At 44.6% G+C, this 17,155-nt stretch overlaps 2 protein-coding genes across 18 annotated transcripts in view; one reads left to right on the forward strand and one right to left on the reverse strand.

Annotated features, from left to right (window-relative positions):
• LOC149356976 (uncharacterized) overlaps positions 1 to 17,155 on the reverse strand; it is a 592,868-nt gene that overhangs the window by 511,610 nt on the left and 64,103 nt on the right. The gene's annotated exons all lie outside the window — the stretch shown is intronic.
• Positions 1 to 17,155, forward strand: part of LOC149356989 (uncharacterized) — a 79,452-nt gene that overhangs the window by 16,648 nt on the left and 45,649 nt on the right. For 9 of the 17 annotated variants that reach the window (XR_016291729.1, XR_016291721.1, XR_016291722.1 and 6 more), the window contains exons 2-5: positions 4,347 to 4,429; positions 7,331 to 7,457; positions 14,237 to 14,266; positions 16,615 to 16,870. The gene's annotated coding sequence lies outside the window, so the exon portion shown is untranslated. Of the gene's footprint in view, positions 1 to 1,919; positions 3,649 to 4,346; positions 4,430 to 7,330; positions 7,458 to 9,445; positions 9,536 to 14,219; positions 14,267 to 16,614; positions 16,871 to 17,109; position 17,155 lie in introns of those variants that run through there. The other 8 variants (XR_016291730.1, XR_016291731.1, XR_016291737.1 and 5 more) reach the window with 7 other exon arrangements.

The raw sequence follows: 17,155 nt of genomic DNA on the forward strand, positions 1-17,155 counted from the left end.
GTTCGTAAGTGCTTCCCAAGATTGCATACGAGCTGCTGAGGGTTTTTTTCTGGGGCTATGGAGGCCCTTACTTACTATCTGTGCTGAAAGTGGCATGCATATTTTTCCCTGCACCCCAAAGGGCTGGGACAACACTATGTGTGTATATAAATGGCAGGTTTTTTTTATTTTGCTTTCTAAAGTCTTGTAATACAGCAATGAGGATTGCGAATGTTTCATCAGTGAAGACAGTACTTAACAGAATGTACGCTTTTGGATCCATCGGTGTAAAACTCTTCACAATTGTGTTTTTCTTGAAGAGGCAGAAATTGCTGTCAGAATAGCTTGCAGTGGACTATTCCTCTGAGGAACAGTCAGCAACGATTTATCGCATTCAGTAAGCTGAAGAGACCATGGAACTGGTGCAATATTCGTGCATTTAGTGGGGAAGCCATCAAGGGGCACATCAATTTGATTAGCTAGAGTTCTCACAAATGTTAAGGCTGCTGGTAAGTTGGTTTTTCTCGCATGCAGCCTGAACAGGTGATCCCTAAGCAATTTGACCTTGAGGGAGTTCATCGTCGATAGATATGTTTGCTGTTTCTATAGGCTCCACATATTGGTAGCAACGTATAAGCTCTGAACTGGCCTAGTTCTGAAGGTAAATGCCCATTGATGAGCTCGATCATAAGGCGGATTCTCTTGTGGATTGGTACGCTATGAATGCATAGTCTGTATTCTTGAAAGAACCAGACTGCGGTACAGTCCAAGCAGGTGTTTTGTATCGGTAGCCCAGGAAGAGCATGACAGGGTTTTTAAAGTCATTGTTTTTATGTCTTCGTTTCATGCATTTGCCGCAGCCTGTTTGTGTCTTGCACTCTTCAAGATAACATCTCTCATGATGCCACGTCAAGTTCTGTCGTACTCTTCAAGGTAAAAAAAAAAGAGAGGCCGAACCACTTCTATTAAATGCATACTAGTAACGGCCTCTGGTCAAGGCTACTGGTCTATAATTTGTAACAGCTGAGGATCTTTTTCTTATTTTAGAATGTCACCATTGTCATCTGAAAACCTTTTTCTTTTCTGGTTCTTTTATTTCGTCATTTCTCTGTCGAACTCTGTGGATTTTTTTAATGCACCTCTTTCAATTATTTTGTTGGCAGGCAGATGTGTGTTTACCGATAATTTCGGAGTTTGCAACTTGAATGCATTTTGTATTATTCACCGCAAGCGGTGCAGCAGTCTGTATACACCTGAATTTTGGCCCCATAAAACTGTCATTTTTTGATGGATCCTATGGGAAGTTATGCAACTGCTAATATCAAAGAGCTCTGGCTATGATAAGTGAGTCAACAGCGCCACGCGAGTTCTAGCGCATTGCATAATGCGCACGAAGCCTACAACAGAGGTCCCTGAGCCGCGAGTTCATTAGCATGGCCGGTTACCAGCTCTAATTTTTTGTTCTTCAAAGTGGTGGTCAATAGAAGTGGTTACGTAGACATCCGGCAGTGGTGAATGTGCCAGCGTTTTGTGTGCCACACGGTAGCACCATCCCCTCTCCGCACGTGGGGAGCGCTGGTAGCTTAGTTGAAGAGGCGGCAAGGAAAGCCAGAGGCTCTGTTGTTAGTGAAGGAGTAAAGAAAGGAAAGGAAAGTGGCTGATGAGGGACGCTCCTCAAGACTCGTGTGCACCTGTCAGTATCAGCCATCTTAGAATATGATGCACTTTTCTTACAATGCGTTTCTTGCTTACATCGAATCTTTATGATGAGATAATGTGTTAATTTTTTTTTTACTAATACCATCTTGTTTTAAGCGCCACATGGTTTTAATGCATGTGTCATATATGTCTTTCTATGCGGCTCCTCGAAGTTGCCGGTATTCTGTTCCTCCAAAATCTAAGCATTGGCGTCATGTTAATGACGTGCTCTAGGTGTGTATAAGCTGCTAGTGAGGTTATATTTGTGCAGTAAGCTTTGGATCAGCCTGCTTTGCAGGTTTGTACAAAATGGGCTCTACCTTGTGGGTTTGTGCAGAATTTATTGGTGAGGACCTTGCCCACTGGTGCTAAGACATGACTGCACTGAAGTTAGTTCTATGCAAAAAATAAAAAAAAATTTGACTTCCTTAGTTTTATAGTTTGTAGCTTTGTAACATAGCTGCTGTTAATTCTAAATAACTGCTATAAATATTCACTTCTTTTCACTTTTTGTTCTAAAAGTAAGTTTTCTTCACCGTTGAACTGCTCTAAAACATTTTCCTGTGCCAAAATTGCTTCAAATGCTACTTCGGCTGTTGAACCCCTAATACTGTAATGAGCTCCTGTTTTCCCAAGCTTGTCTGCTCAATAACCTAATTGGTTTGCTTTCTTTTTCTAGCTGTTCTCATTTTATTCTGGCAGAGTCATTAGACTCGAATGGACTTTTATTTCCCAGTATAGCCCACCAGGTTGTAGGGAGAGTACGCAGGAGCATATGCAGTGCATCCGCGCGCTTGTCTCAACCACTCGGGTGGAATGCTATGTTGCATGTTGGTGCCACGTGCTTCAAGCTGCTGGTTTCAGAGCATTCAGCCTCTGGGTGCAGGAGGAGTACTATGTTGACTTCGTGGCTTGATAGCCAATATTGTCATTTGTTGTGTGTTCCGTTTGCTGGCACAGGCAGTATTTCTTAGGCAAAAGAAGCGTTCACTTTGTGCTGTGTTACAATGTACACTATGGGTATGCTGCATTGTTGCTTCTGGGGTCAGTGAATAGCAGTTCTGGCTAGAAGTGCAGTGCAGAGGAGGTGGTAGTTATCATAATTAGGCTTAATAGGTTCATGGGTGTTTAACGTCCCAAAGCGACTCAGGTAATAAGAAGCTTAATAAGAAGTACATGGATTAGTGCAGTTGGCTCTGGATTTAATGCAAGGTAGGAAGAGGGCCGCTTTGTTAGAAATAAAGGTGGCTTTAAACGCGTTTGATGTGTTATGCGGCGAAAGGTTTATCTGGAGTGAATGGGAGCTGTTGGAATAAAAAGAAGTTCTAATTGAAGTTCATTCACATAGCATGAATCTAGAGGTATAAAAGGATGCAACTTAAAAAAAACAGCAGTTGGTAACACTGCCCATGGTCCTTGGCATCCTAGTTTGCTGCGCTGGCCAATCACAACAGTGAACAAAATCAGCTTTTCGACCTTGCCTGTATCAAACAAGCCACGGGGATCAAAGTTATTGAGCTACAATTTCATCTTGTGATTAGCTTCTTCTTTTGGTAACAAGGAAAGCTTTGACAAGTCTACTTTTTATCACGGAGGAATTATATGTTTGGTGATCCAAAATGTGGGTGGAGCTTCCTTGCTGACTTGAGAAAATTTTCGTACCTTGCAAGTTTAGAGGAAGTAAAATGCTGCCTTTTTGGGGCCAGATAAACGCTGGAACGTACGCAGCGCTAGCTGTAGCTTCCTCGTGCTTCTTGAAATCCTTTGTTTTGGCAATGCAATGTAGATGGGCCTGTGTTGCATGCAGAGAGAGCGAAGCCATCATGGGGGTGCCAGGCCTAAGTGCGAGGCCTCACCTCTCGGCTGGGAGCTTAGTTCTCGGAGCAAGCCCCCTGTACGGCCACCGCTTCGGAATACTCCAGGACGACGGAGAGAGCTGAGCTTGAGCCCCCTGGAACACTCCAGTTTAGGGTTGTGGGAATATCCAAACACTTCGAATTTAGAAGCGGATAGATAATGCGGTATTGGACTTTGGCTTTAAAGTGAACAGCAATACTTGAAAACCTCTAATATTTTCGAAGTGTTTTAAAGCTCGAGAATTCAGGAAAATAAACTTCTCTGGAAGAAGGAGTCAGTGGTCTTATGCATGCTCTGACACACTCAAAAGCAGAGCCATCTCCTTCAGGATTACTCCGATACGGATGAAGTTTACGCTGTGAAGTGAAGAAGGGTAGTGCTTTTCCAGAAAAGAGAAACTTTCAATTGTTTAAAAATTTAATTTTTTGAGTAATAATGCATATATATTTGGACCTCCTGTTTTATTAGCCTCAGTGGTTTTGCTGTAGCCAGCTCGGTTGATGGTGCTTACTTGTGTGATCCTTTTCATTTATAATTCTGTCTTTCTCAGTCTGCCTTATCTACCTTGTACACTGTGAGTATTCCAGTACCCTGTGCTTTGCAGTATTTTGTCTACTGTCTACCTTCCTCCTTTTCGTAATTTGTCGAGATATAGCGCTTTCCTAATTGTTATGTCGTTACCTGAGCCATGCCGCAGCTTGTTCTCTCGCTTTGCCCATGGACTGAGTTCATGCGGCCTCCAGAGCATGAAGGTTTGGCCGCTGTCGACATGTCGAAGTGCCTCACTGTGCAATGTTGACATTTCTTTGTAGGGTGGCTGCAGTGGCCAATTCATCGTTGTAACATCAGAACGGTGGAAGTGCAGAGGGCTCTGCAACAGAGGATTGAAAGTCTGGTAAGTCCATGAACTTCCGAAGTTCCGAAGTCCCAACCGCTGGTTGCCATGAGCCAAGGGCCTAAGTCCTTGGACGCGCCGAATGGCATGGGCAGGGGGACAGTGTCTTCATATATGAACGGTGTTTCGGGTCAGTGGGGCTCGTAGGTTCAGTCGGTCAGGGCGTCGCGTATAGTTGGTCGCGTCCGGGGGTCAGGGCTTGGGACGGGGAGGGGGAGGAACGGTGAGGTCGGTTTGAGTCTGAAAGGCTGGGTCAAGCTGGGCGACACAGGCCAAGGACTCACGGCTGACGACCATGGCTGACACAGGACGCCAAAGCTTCATGACCAGGATGCCGACGATTCCCCAGCACCTCGCACCAAATGTTACGCGACAGCCACCCGAACAATGAGGCACGATGAACTAGAGATGATTTAATGGCCGCTGGCCTAGTACAAGTGCTCCGTGCCGTGCCACTGCCAGCTTCCTCTTCGTCACACATCATCATCACAATATGCTTGCGCCGCCGCGGTGGCTCAGTGGCTATGGTGCTCGGCTGCTGACCCAAAAGACGCGGGTTCGATCCCGGCCGCGGCGGCTGGAATTTCTTTGGAGGAGAAATTCTAGAGGCCCGTGTACTGTGCGATGTCAGTGCACGTTAAAGAACCCCAGGTGGTCGAAATTTCCGGAGCCCTCCACTACGGCGTCTCTCATAGCCTTAGTCGCTTTGGGACGTTAAACCCCATAAACCAAACCAAACAATATGCTTGCTCATTCACCATTTACACACACTCCCTAAGTCGGGTAATCACCTTATCCTTTGGCACACGGCAGTTCTCTCTTCAACAGTCTCAAGTGTGCTCACAAATCAAAGCTAAATATTACAGTGTGCTGGGTGCCAGGCCACCGTAGCATACCTGGAAATGGGGCAGGTGTTCGGCTTACAGTGTTAGCTGCTCCCCAGAATAAAACAGATGCTGAGAAAATACCATCCCTGAACCTCAAACCACACATTAGGGACATCATTCGAGAGCAATGGCATCAGGAATGGAACACAGTAGCCGAAAACAAACTACCCGCAATAAAGCTGAGAATAGGAAGTTAAACTGCTGAAAAACAAGACACATTCAAAGAAGTAACTCTGTGCAGGTTGAGGATAGGACACATGTATAGCATTCCTATCTTCTAACCAACGCCTCAGCACCGCATTTTCTAGGTGCATTGACCAGCTTACTGTTGTCCAAGATTTAATCGTGTTGGAGGATAGAACCAGAATGGTGGTGTCACTTTGTAGTGCTATACATAGATCAAATACCTACGCACCTGTCCTTTCTCGGTGTGATGATCAAATATTTCCTTTAAAAAGAGTTTTTAAGTTTTTATCAAAAGTAGGCTTGCTGCATGAAATTTGTTACCAACATAAACCATAGGCTCTTCCTAATTTTTGAGAAGATGGCTGTTTTTTTTTTGGTCAGAAATGTCAGGAGCCTTGCACTCTTTGCCCAGGTAAGAACTTCCACTAAGGTATCCTGGTGGTTAAAGTCCTATACACATGGTCTTTCAATAATTTCTCCACATCCCATATTATAGTGGAAATGAATTTTTTTAGGCCTTATGCAACACATTTTCTTTTACTCCTCTTAAAAAAAAACTAGCAAAATAGGCTTTGAACAGGTAAAAATAAGCAAGTACAGTTATCATATTGGTGGCTAAAATCAAGGCAAGTGCAGCAGTGCAAGAGCTGTGCTAGTTGCGCCAATCTGTGCGAATAGCATGATATTTGTTAAAATTCACCATGCTGCACCCAAATGCCACAACTAGCCGCGCAAGTTTCCAGTCAGGTAGATTTGGTGAAAAATAACAACTGTGTTGGCAACCTGCAGTTTTGCCGTTGTATCGGATGTCGCCAATCCAATCCAGTCGCAGAGATGCAACAACGAAAAGGCACATGCGTGCTTGGTGGGTATGCTGAGACACTCTTTAGGTCGGACTTTTATTTCACTTCGATGTGGTCATTTCACAGGTGCTGCAAACACTGAAGCTGCCCATTTGGACAGGTGCATCTGCTGGCTAAATGGACTGTGTCGTCATTTGCATTGCTCTAGTTGAAGCAACATAGGGCACTCTCACCAGTTAGTGGGTCGTATTAAGCAAGAAAGGCTTAATACGGTCGCTGGTAGTGTGTATCTCCAAACAAAATTAGTGGCAAAGAACGCCTGGTGCATTGTTGTTTCTGAAGAAAGGGTAACGAAAAAAAAATGGCTGATAAGGGACACTGCCCAATAGTCGTGTGCCGCTCTCAGTATCTCTCAGACATCCCAGAATACGATACACCTTTCCTGCAGCGCAGTTAATGCTTACATCTAGTTGTGACACTACATGTTTTGAACGCATGAACTGAATGTCTTTTTATACGGCTCTTTCAAGTTGCCAGTACTCTGTTGAGCCACGAAGGCACTGAACATTGAAGTCATCTCAATGAGTACACTCGATGGATATAAGCTGCTAGCGAGGTTATAGTCATGCAATAGTGAATTGGTCTTGTCATGCATCTAGTCATGGTCCAGAGTAGTGAGCTGCTCCAATGTACACACAAGTTAGGGCTAGTCATGGTCCAGTCTAGTCAGATGCTACTCATGTGTAAGCCCATTTTCATGTAAAAATCAAGTTCAACTTCTGTTGTATGTATTATTTTTGTATATGTATTTTAAGCTGAAGTAACGTTTTTTCCCCTTTAAACTACGCAAAATTTGGAATTTGGTGCTCCAAAATGATGTTTTTCCTGTGAATTGTTCCAAATTAAGCTTTTGCTGGAATTGCTTGAAATCTTACTTTAGCTGTTGCACCTTGGGGCCTGCAAGGGGCAGCTTGTAAGCAGTTAGTTTTCCTCACTGCTCTTTATATGTTCTGTAAATGTTGCAGGAAGCTGCAGAAGGTGGAGGATGTCGACTGTTGTAAGGGCTTCCGGGTGGATCCTCTAGAACTGCTTTCTTTCATACCGTGGCAAAGTGGTCTCGCCAGTGAAAAGGGAAAAAACTGGTGATCACCGGTATGTCGTTCTCATTAATCACTTTGCTCAGGCCTCTGTGTTGGGCCTTGTAATTTGTTAGTAAGCTATTCTTAAGGTATTACTTTTGATTTGTTAAATTACTGCTAATCTGTCATTAGTAGAACAAATGGAGTATTGATATTAAGCAGAGCTCTGAAATGTAGTGGGCCAAAGCGTTTTAATGCGAAGTCTTTACTAGTCCCATGACGAGAAAAGCCAGCAGAATATGCGTGTACGCTCAGGTGGTACAGAAAGCCTCAGTGATGGCAAGACGTCGTCAAGACTTGATAATGTGGCTCTATGGTACACACAGCAAGCTGAGCACCTCCACCGATTCCTGAGTTCAGTGAAACCATGTGATGGTTCACCACGTGAAGTAGGATTGTCGAATTGAGGGTTTAAAATTACTCCAGTCCGAAAACTCAAAATAAAAAACTCGGAGGAAAATGCATTTCACTCACCAAGTGCCAAGATTCGTCAATACCATTCAGAACCGTGCTTTACACACATGCAGCAGAAGCTGGCATGGAACTGTTGCCTTGCCAGGGCTGGCTACAGTCGTGCATTTTGACAGCGCCGTCCATCCACGTACACAGCCATAGAAAGGGCAAGGGTTGGCTCAATCAAATAAGAAAGGAAGCTCCCAGATGTTTCTTTGCAGGTAGGATTGCAAACCAAACACTGGTTCCCACCCGCTACCTCACCTCCTGTTCAGCTTCTCTGTTCACAGTTTTAGGCAAGGTGTGCCATCACTTTTTTGTTTTTGCTACCTTCTCAGTGTGATTTGGATAGTGCCCACCTCCATCAAAGCTTGAATTGAAATAGAAAAAAATTTAGGGGTTCTAACGTCGCAAAGCACCTGAGGCCATGAGGGATGCTGCAGTGAACGGTTCCGGAAATTTCGACCACCTGGGGTTCCTTAACGTGCACCGACATCGCACACGCCTGTGTATGTGCGATGTCGGTGCTGCACGAGTGTAAGGCATGGTTCTGAATGGTATTCACCAATCTCAGCACTTGGCAAGTGAAATGCATTTTCGTCTGAGCTTTTTGTTTTGACCTTTTGGACTGGAGTAATTGTGAACTCTGCTTTCAACAATCCCACCATCGCTTGCTTTCATTCAACTCAGGAAGCCGGGCGATGGCATGGCCAGCAGGGGTGAGTCCTTCCTTCGAGTGCTCACTTGTCGCAGATTGTGAATGTACCAGAGGGTGCAGGTGCAGTGTGTTGCATAAAAGTCAAGTGAAGACGTTGGATCGCGTAGGGATGTAGTGAACCCTCACTTGACTGAACCCCATGAGAGCGCATAGAAAAGCCTGATTAAGCCTTCTGAAGGGTGCACATATGAATGCACAAATGTTACAATGTCATGCGCATATCATTAAAAACACAAGCAAGCAAAATATAGAAGAAATGAAAAATTTTTGTTCTGATTGTCATTTAGACTGCGTCTGAGTTGCCCCTGTCACAGGAGAGCAGCAACAGAGTAATTATACAGTCGTGCAATGAGAGCGTGATAGTTGCAGCACGATGCTGGTGTCAAAATGGCGGAAGTGACAAAAGCCCACCGATTCCTTAGGAACTGAACACTATCACTGTGCTGCGTAATCCTATCTGCTGATATCAGCATGGCAGCCTGTCAGCTAGTTGGCTGATTTGTGCATGGCACTGCAGCTGTGCACTAAGTGGTTTTCTGAGTGTTCCCAGTTGCTGAGTAGGATATTTTGTCTTATAAACAGCTTACTGGAGAAGCACTCTGCAGCACAAGTGGCACAGTTTTGAGCCACTGTGTTGTCGCTTTGCCTGGCCTAGCTCGACAGCCATGCTACACCTAGCAAGCATTCGAGGGGCTTGTGCCCTGCAACTTTGTCAATGAGGTGAAAACCTATGCAGTGGCTGGGAACACTCTGTAAAGTGGATGCCAGGGTATGCAGTCGTCAGGGGCAGCCTGCGAGGCGAAGCTATCTCCCGTGCATGTGTCATCCAGGAAGCAGAAGGGCACTGGCAGTTGACAGGCTATATGGAGACATTCTACAAGACTCACCAGCAGGAAGACTGTACCCTCTGCCACATTAAGGTATTAGTAGGCAGTAGTCCATCGCTTGGAGACAGCTACAATCCAAGAAATATCTGCTTCTTAGTCTAACAAGCAAGATACATCCGTCCGCTTAGACAGTAAATGCCTAAACTGCGGCCAACACACGACTTTGTGTCTTGTGAAATAGGTGAGGTGCATTTCCGCCGTCAACGCAAAGAGTCATGGGTAAATCGTCTGATAGCTCCTTCCGGTTCCAAATTGTTCAACTGATTGCATGTTTCGCCCTATTCACCGCGTAAGTTGACATCGTTTATGTGATAAATAACTCTTGGTACTAGTCACTGATTGCACTGAAGCATCGAAAGAGAAATTCAACTTCGCCTCATGAGCAGTCTGCAAGTTGATTCGCCTTGTAGCCTGCCGCTGTTGTGATTTTTGGGTGACGAAAGGAGCCTGGTACCTAACGCCCTTTTCGCTCTAATATGGTACGTTGCGCAGCGCAGGGCTAATCACACATGCGATTGAAGTAACGTGGTGACCTTGAATTCATGCAATTTCCAATGGGTCACTAAAAGCAGTAAGTACTCGATAAAATATTTCTGCTCCAGAACACGTGGCCAAGCCATTTCATTTTATTCAAGCAGCTCCGTACAACACAGCGTGGCATATATAATCTAACGCCTCTACTCTCCTTTGCGGCGTGTTCCTGCGTGTTCTCACATGAAATGCCACCTTCACTGCATCTGGAATAACAAAAAGGCGACAAGGCGATTTATTACTGCACCATGCAATGTGCTAGACGCGCGCCGCGCAGTGGCATATAGGGTCGTCTGCTAGCACACTGGCGGCTCTACACGCTGTCAGGAAAATACGAGCATCGTCTAATCAGCTGCACAGATTGCAGTTTACCAAAGTGCGGCAAAAAACGGCTGTATAATGACTTTTGCGCTAAACATGCCAAACACGAAATCACCCTCAGTGCATATGCACAACAGACATGGACTACGGCGGCCGGCATATATCAACCATGAAAAAATACGCTTACCTCTCTTGATTGTCCATTTGTGCGCTCAGGTCATGCAGATACGTAGTACAGGCTTCTCTTTCGATGCTTCAGTGCAATCAGTGACTAGTACCACGAGTTATTTATCGCATAAACGATGTCAACTTACGCGGTGAACGGGGCGATGCATGCAATCAGTTAAGCAATTTGGAACTGGAAGTAGCTAGCAGACGATTTTCCCATGACTCTTTGCGTTGACAGCGGAAACGCACCTCACCTATTGGCTTGCCAAGAGAACACAACAGGGCCAAACATAAACAACCCTACGCAGGAGCTTTTGAAGCTTTGCTGTCCAACTTGCAGAGCAGGTTCTGATTGCAGATAGCTGATTGGCTAGTTTCTTTATGGGACCTATCATTTTTATACTGTTTAAGCTAACAACAGAGCGAGAGGCGGGGCCTAGTTGCTTGTGCATAGTGCTTAAGCGCTACACTTTGAGGGATGAGCACAGAAGACTGACAGGATGGAGCTCGTACTGACAACGGTTTCAGTTGTTTCAAACAGTTGTCAGTTTGCATAGCCTCCTGTCTTTATTCTTCCTTCTGTGCTTGTCTCGTGAAGTTTGAACATAATAAGCATCTTAAATACCAAGTGTTCTGTAAGTACCACACAACCACGAGTGCATTTAGTAATCTTTGGTGGAATCATGAACCTAAAAAAAAACGAGTTTGAAACTTTACGTTATTGAACAGAGTTTGTGCTTAAAATTAAACACAAGATATGCCCTATTTTTATCCCCCTGAATGTTGGATAGAATGAAAGCCAGAAACAAATGGCCTTGTTTATATTTCACTTGCTTCCAGGCAGGGGTTGAATGTTGAGACGTTAACTAGAGAAATTGCACCACAGTTTGTACTTGAGACTGAAAAAATTTGCTGTGTTGCAAAATTTGCAAGGCACATTGCATGCCTTTTGTAGCCACAAGTTTCACTGTGGGGATATCTGCATGGCATTTATATATGCATGATGCATAAAATTTGCTTTCCGTTACCCTTTGCAGCAGCAGCAAATTTCTCTCAATGCGGATTTTGGTTGACATCGTGCCAGCCAGTAGTCGAGCATCCTGGAATGGCAGGCTCTTGCAAAACTTGCTGTTGCAAAAGTTGTCTGAAAATATGGTTTTCTTTATTGTGGATGCACTGTGTAATCTGTTGTTCCACAGGGTGTCCCAGCTAACTTGGACCAAGATTTTAAAAAATCCTAAGCGTTTTTCAGAACTGAAATGGCGTGGATCTTGTTAGGGTTTATCTAAAGTTACAGTACCATTTTTTGCTCGACCTACTTGAATAATCAGTCGAGATAAATTAATTAACTTTTCAAATATAGCTTGAAACGTTCAGGCGTCAATAGGAAAGTTGTGGAGCTCCACAAATATTGCCCAACCCGGGCACTTCCAACGAGACAGACTTAGCATGGCCGTTTTTACTCGGGAAAAATGAAAGCCCGCTGAGTTTAAAAAATACCACGTGACAGCGCGCTCCGTGCGCCCGGATGCGCCGCGATTACAGCGCTCTCATCCGTGCTTCGTGAAAAACATCGCTCGCTTCGCTCCTTTCGTGCTGCCCACGACAGAGCTTCGCATAGAGCTTGGTTCCAAGATAAGCGCCAGTGGGTTCGGGCGGCAGTTGAAGGAAAGCGCGGCTCCCGTTTCTGCGGTGATAACTGTGCTCTTCAGCGACATCGGCGAGTGGCGGCTGACGAAGCGCTTTTTCGGAGCGCCGTCGCCAGCCGCTGCAGCTACTGTCAGAGCCAAGCAAAGGCTGAAGCCCTATCTCGTAAGCGAAGAGAAGGCATGATGCGGGCGATGTTTTTACAAAGCACGGATGAGAGCGCTGTAATCGCGGCGCATCTGGGCGCACGGATCGCGCTGTCACGTGGTATTTTTTATACTCTGCGGGCTTTCGTTTTTCCCGAATAAAACGGCCACGCTAAGTCTATCTCGTTGGAAGTGCCAGGGTTGGACAATATTTGTGGAGCTCCACAACTTTCCTATTGACGCCTGAACGTTTCAAGCTACATTTGAAAAGTTAATTAATTTATCTCGACTAATTATTGAAGTAGGTCGAGCAAAAAAATTGTATTGTAACTTTAGATAAACCTTAACAACATCCATACAATTTTAGTTCTGAAGAACGCTTAGGTTTTTTTAAATCTTGGTCCAAGTTAGCGGGAAACACCCTGTATATTCTGCAGTCCACTGCAGAGCAGTGCTTCCTTTTCTGGGGCAGTGGTCCTAGTAGCTTTTCAAGCATTCGTGGGCCAATAGATAGTGAGAGGGAACAGAAGGATTGTACCACAAGGGCAGCACACATAGAAAAATTCAGGGGGCACTTTGGCTCTCTAAAGTGATGCAAGGCGAAAGCATTTCCTGGCGCACTGTTTCTATTTACTGTTTTATTTTTCATATTTAGTTTTTAATTTTTGCTCCTTTTCCTACTTTAGTTTTTATTATTTTGTTTTTCTTATTTTAATTTTTTATTTTCATTTTCTTGATTGTATTTCTTTATTCCTTTTATTTATGAGACCCATGCATTCACTAGATGCACCTTTATTCATGCTCCAACCTTGAGCCTTTGTGGCGGAGTGGTAGCGTCTCCGCTTCAAATGCCAAAGGCCGTGGTTCGATTCCCACCTTCGGCGCAGTTTTTTTTTAAGTAGTGACCCTGAAACGTGGACAAATCTGCCGACATGGCTGCCAACGTGTCTGTCGACACGGCTGCTCACGCGTCTGCTAACGACAGTATGAGGCATTAAAGGCTTTCGCCTTAATATCATCAGAAACAACTTGAAATGTAAGCAAGGCAGAGGGACTGTGCCAAGTGAACAGTGATGGTGCACTTTCGTTACTTTCACCCTGGTCTGTTCTGCCTTGTGAGCCCTTCTTTGTATGCCATTGGAGAGCGCGATCTCAGCAGGTGGTGATTTTCATCTCGTTTAGCGCAAATAACAGGGAGAAGGAGAAAGGCAGATATATACATCTTCATCTTTTCCATCGTCCTGTTTGTACTAAATAGCATGAATGTTATGTCAGAACACCAAACAGCCAAACAGATGGCAACTCTTTTAAAGGCAATTGTTTTTTTACAGTAGTGTCAAAAATGTTGAGAGGTTACGATTGTGTGTTAGGGCACTGTTTTGGGATTGTAGGATTTTGTTGTTTTAGCTCTTACACTATCCCAGTAAGTGCTGCTTTTCCCTCATGAACATAAAGAGTGCACATACAGTAAAGGTAGCCTGCATAGGATCTCACTAGAAATAACATGAAAGTAAGGTGGTTGGGCTGGGCCAAGTGAACAGTGATGGTGCATTTTTTGTTTTCAGCCGTGGCTCTTCTGTGTGTGGTGTGGCCCTCTTCATAGCCATTCGATAATAGATGGTCGGACATGTGGTAATTTTTTCCTTATTTACTGCAAATGATGACATTGTGTGTTCCTTCAACCTTTTATATGCGCTAAATAAGATCGGTGTTATGTCAGAGCAAATGGTCCAAGAGTTTACTTTCTTAAAGGTCATCTTCATTCGTGAAAGAGCGAAAAAGTGGGCATTATCAATTGTGTCGTTAGGCACTTTTTCATAATCGTGAGATTTTGCTATTTAACTATTACACGTTTTTTATAAAGTGCTGTTTTTCCCTCTTGAATTTGACGCATAATCAAGTAGGTGCGTTCTTTATGCAGGGCACAGCTCTCCTTGGTATGTGGTACCTGGTAAATAGTTATGCTTTTAATACATTAAAGTGTCCAGGCATGAGCGCTGAATGCTTGCATTTTCTTTTTTGCATTTTCTTTTTTGCATGAGCCTTGTGGTCCTTCTCCTTTTTTTTATCCAAGCAGTTGGCTTCAGGTCTGTTCCATTTGTAGAGAGCACTTGCCTGCCTTCCATAGCTTATCAGCAGATGTGGCATGCGGCCAGGGTTTGAGCAGAAATCCTGTTCACTAACGGTGTCCACTTCTCACAGTGTGTTTTTCGAACTGTAGGGTTGAGGTGTTTTTTTTTTGTGCATAACCTGGTACTTGCCATGATCTCTGACATCATGTCAGCAACATAACCTTGCCTGCTAGTTAACCTTGGTGACATGTGAACTGCAAAACTGGATATGCATAGTGAACTGTAAAAGTTTCCTTGGGTGGCTATCTCATCTTTTTTGTTGCATGCGTAATCACAGCACTTCACTCCAGAAAGACAGTTGCACTGTTACTTGAAGATATAGAGAACTGAAGAGCCATAACACTAGGGGTAACAGTAAATTATTCTTGGTTCCAACCAACTTTAAAAGTTATCTGCCGATGTGTGTGCTGCACAAGCTTGCAACAAGGAAATCAGGATTGTGCATGAACATGCCCTGTAGGGAATGCAAGACGTCAGTAATGGAATAGTTAATGAGCCACGCCTGGTAACGTCTATCTTAGACTGGCAGTCCTGCACACTGCAAGAACTTTACACGGATGTGATTTTATAGTCTTTGCCCTGGGAACTCAAACTTTACTGAAATCTTTATGCTTACATTAGAAACCTGCATTCGAGCTATGCAGACAAGTCTCTTTTTTTATGAGCATTAGCTCTTATTCATCACGATGTAAAAAATAGCGCACAGGGAACACACGGGACGGAAAGTAAACGACGCAGACAAGCGCTAACTCGCAACTGAGGTTTATTGCTGACGCGCGCAATATAAGGTAGTCACTTTAAAAACATAAAACAAAAACAACCACAAACAGTCCCTCCTGGAAAGACCAAGTCAGAGGAAAAAATTGAAATTGAAGCATCAGGCGCCGCTCATCGCTGCGGAAGATCAGTTAAAAAACCGTTATCAAAAAAGGAATTCAATGCACTTCAATGACTTCAATGAATTCAATGAATTCAAAAGGAATTCAATGACTACCTTATATTGCGCGCGTCAGCAATAAACCTCAGTTGCGAGTTAGCGCTTGTCTGCGTCGTTTACTTTCTGTCCCGTGTGTTCCCTGTGTGCTATTTTTTACATCATGAACGTTATCCAGCTTGCCCAACTTTCCGCTTTGCTTATTCATCACGTTTCTCGATCTCTTGGGGTATGCTACCACCTACCTCCCTTCGGGATGAAATTTTCCAAGTCTGAGGAATTCAAGATGGCAGCCCCTGTAGTAAATCGATATAGCAACCCAATTGGTGATTGATTGGTGATTTATTAGTGATCGAATTGGTGATTGGTGCCATCACTGATTTTCAGATGCCATAATTAACTAGTCACATGACTGTTTAATCTCTTTTAACTCACTAATTAATGAGGCATCATGAAGCGAATTAGATATTTGGAATCCTCTCTTTGAGTAGAACAGGTTAGACACCAAAATTGGCTAATGAATTTTTTTTATTGGGGTTTAACGTTCCAAAGCAACTCGGGCTATGAGAGACGCCGCAGTGAAGGGCTCCGGAAATTTCAACCAAATTGGGTTCATTAACGTGGACTGACATTGCACAGTACATGGGCCTCAAGAATTTCGCCTTCATCGACATTCGGCCGCCGCGGCCGGGATCGAACCAGCGGCTTTCGGGTCAGCAGCCGAGCACCGTAACCACCGTAAACCTAGACTCCTGCAGAAAGAACAAACGCTACTAACCTTGCAACCTGCACAGCCAAGAATAGATGGAACAAATGATCGATTGATTCAGAATCATAATTGCTCCAAAGGAAGGTGATTTTCGAAGCCTTCATTGCTGGCACCTATGGTCTAGGGAGTGAGCAGCTTCTGCTGCCCGGGTTATTCAACCGCCTGCTGCTGATCGACGACATGACAGCTGGACAGCTTGGCCGCCTACTGCTCTGTGTTGGGATTTGCTATGTTTACCACTCCTGTGCGCTTTCGGCAAGTCCATGTTGATGTAGTAGAGGGTGGGTGTTGTGCCGCATCAGGTACATGTCTTATATAGAGACGGGTGGATTTTACTTAGTTTGTGTTGGTTAACGTATGTGTTTGTCTGCAGTCTTCAGGCCACCGACTGCTGCCAGTTTAAGCTTTTATGTAGAGGAGGCTAGCATCTTCTTCCTTGTGATCTCGTATTGTCCTGATGGCAGCCACTTCAGCATCCAGGGAACCAGCCGGCTGGCCCACTGCTATATCGTGTGCGACGACTCCAACTTCAGTGCGGATGATCTGCAGAAGCTGAGCTTCTGCCTCTGCCACACGTGCACCCGGTGCGCAAGGAGTGTGAGCATCCCTGTGCCCGTGTACTACGCACACCTTGCCGCCTTCCGCGGAAAGCACCACATTGCCAGCAAGCTGGACGTGTCAAGCCACTGACTGCAATTTGCTGGCAGCCCTGTTGTGCAAGTCAGTATTTTTCATATTTTGCTCTAGTCACTACGACCAGATTCACAACAGGGCATTGAGAAATCTCCGCTGCAGTAGTTCGCTGAAAGTTGGCAGACGATAGCAAGTGAAGGCCTGGATTTGGAAGTAAATAATGTGGTATTCGAGTTCAGCTTTAAAGTGAATAGCAATACTTGAAAACCTCAAATAGCTCTGAAAGCTTTGGACCAGGCTTTGCTAAGGGCGAATGTTTATTTCAGGTTTGACTGTGGAATATAATGGCGACGAAGCGTCTGGGCATTGTGG

This window comes from Amblyomma mixtum, chromosome 3 (genome assembly GCF_055824585.1).
Source record: "Amblyomma mixtum isolate Tamu chromosome 3, ASM5582458v1, whole genome shotgun sequence".
NCBI classification, from domain to species: Eukaryota; Metazoa; Arthropoda; class Arachnida; order Ixodida; family Ixodidae; genus Amblyomma; species Amblyomma mixtum.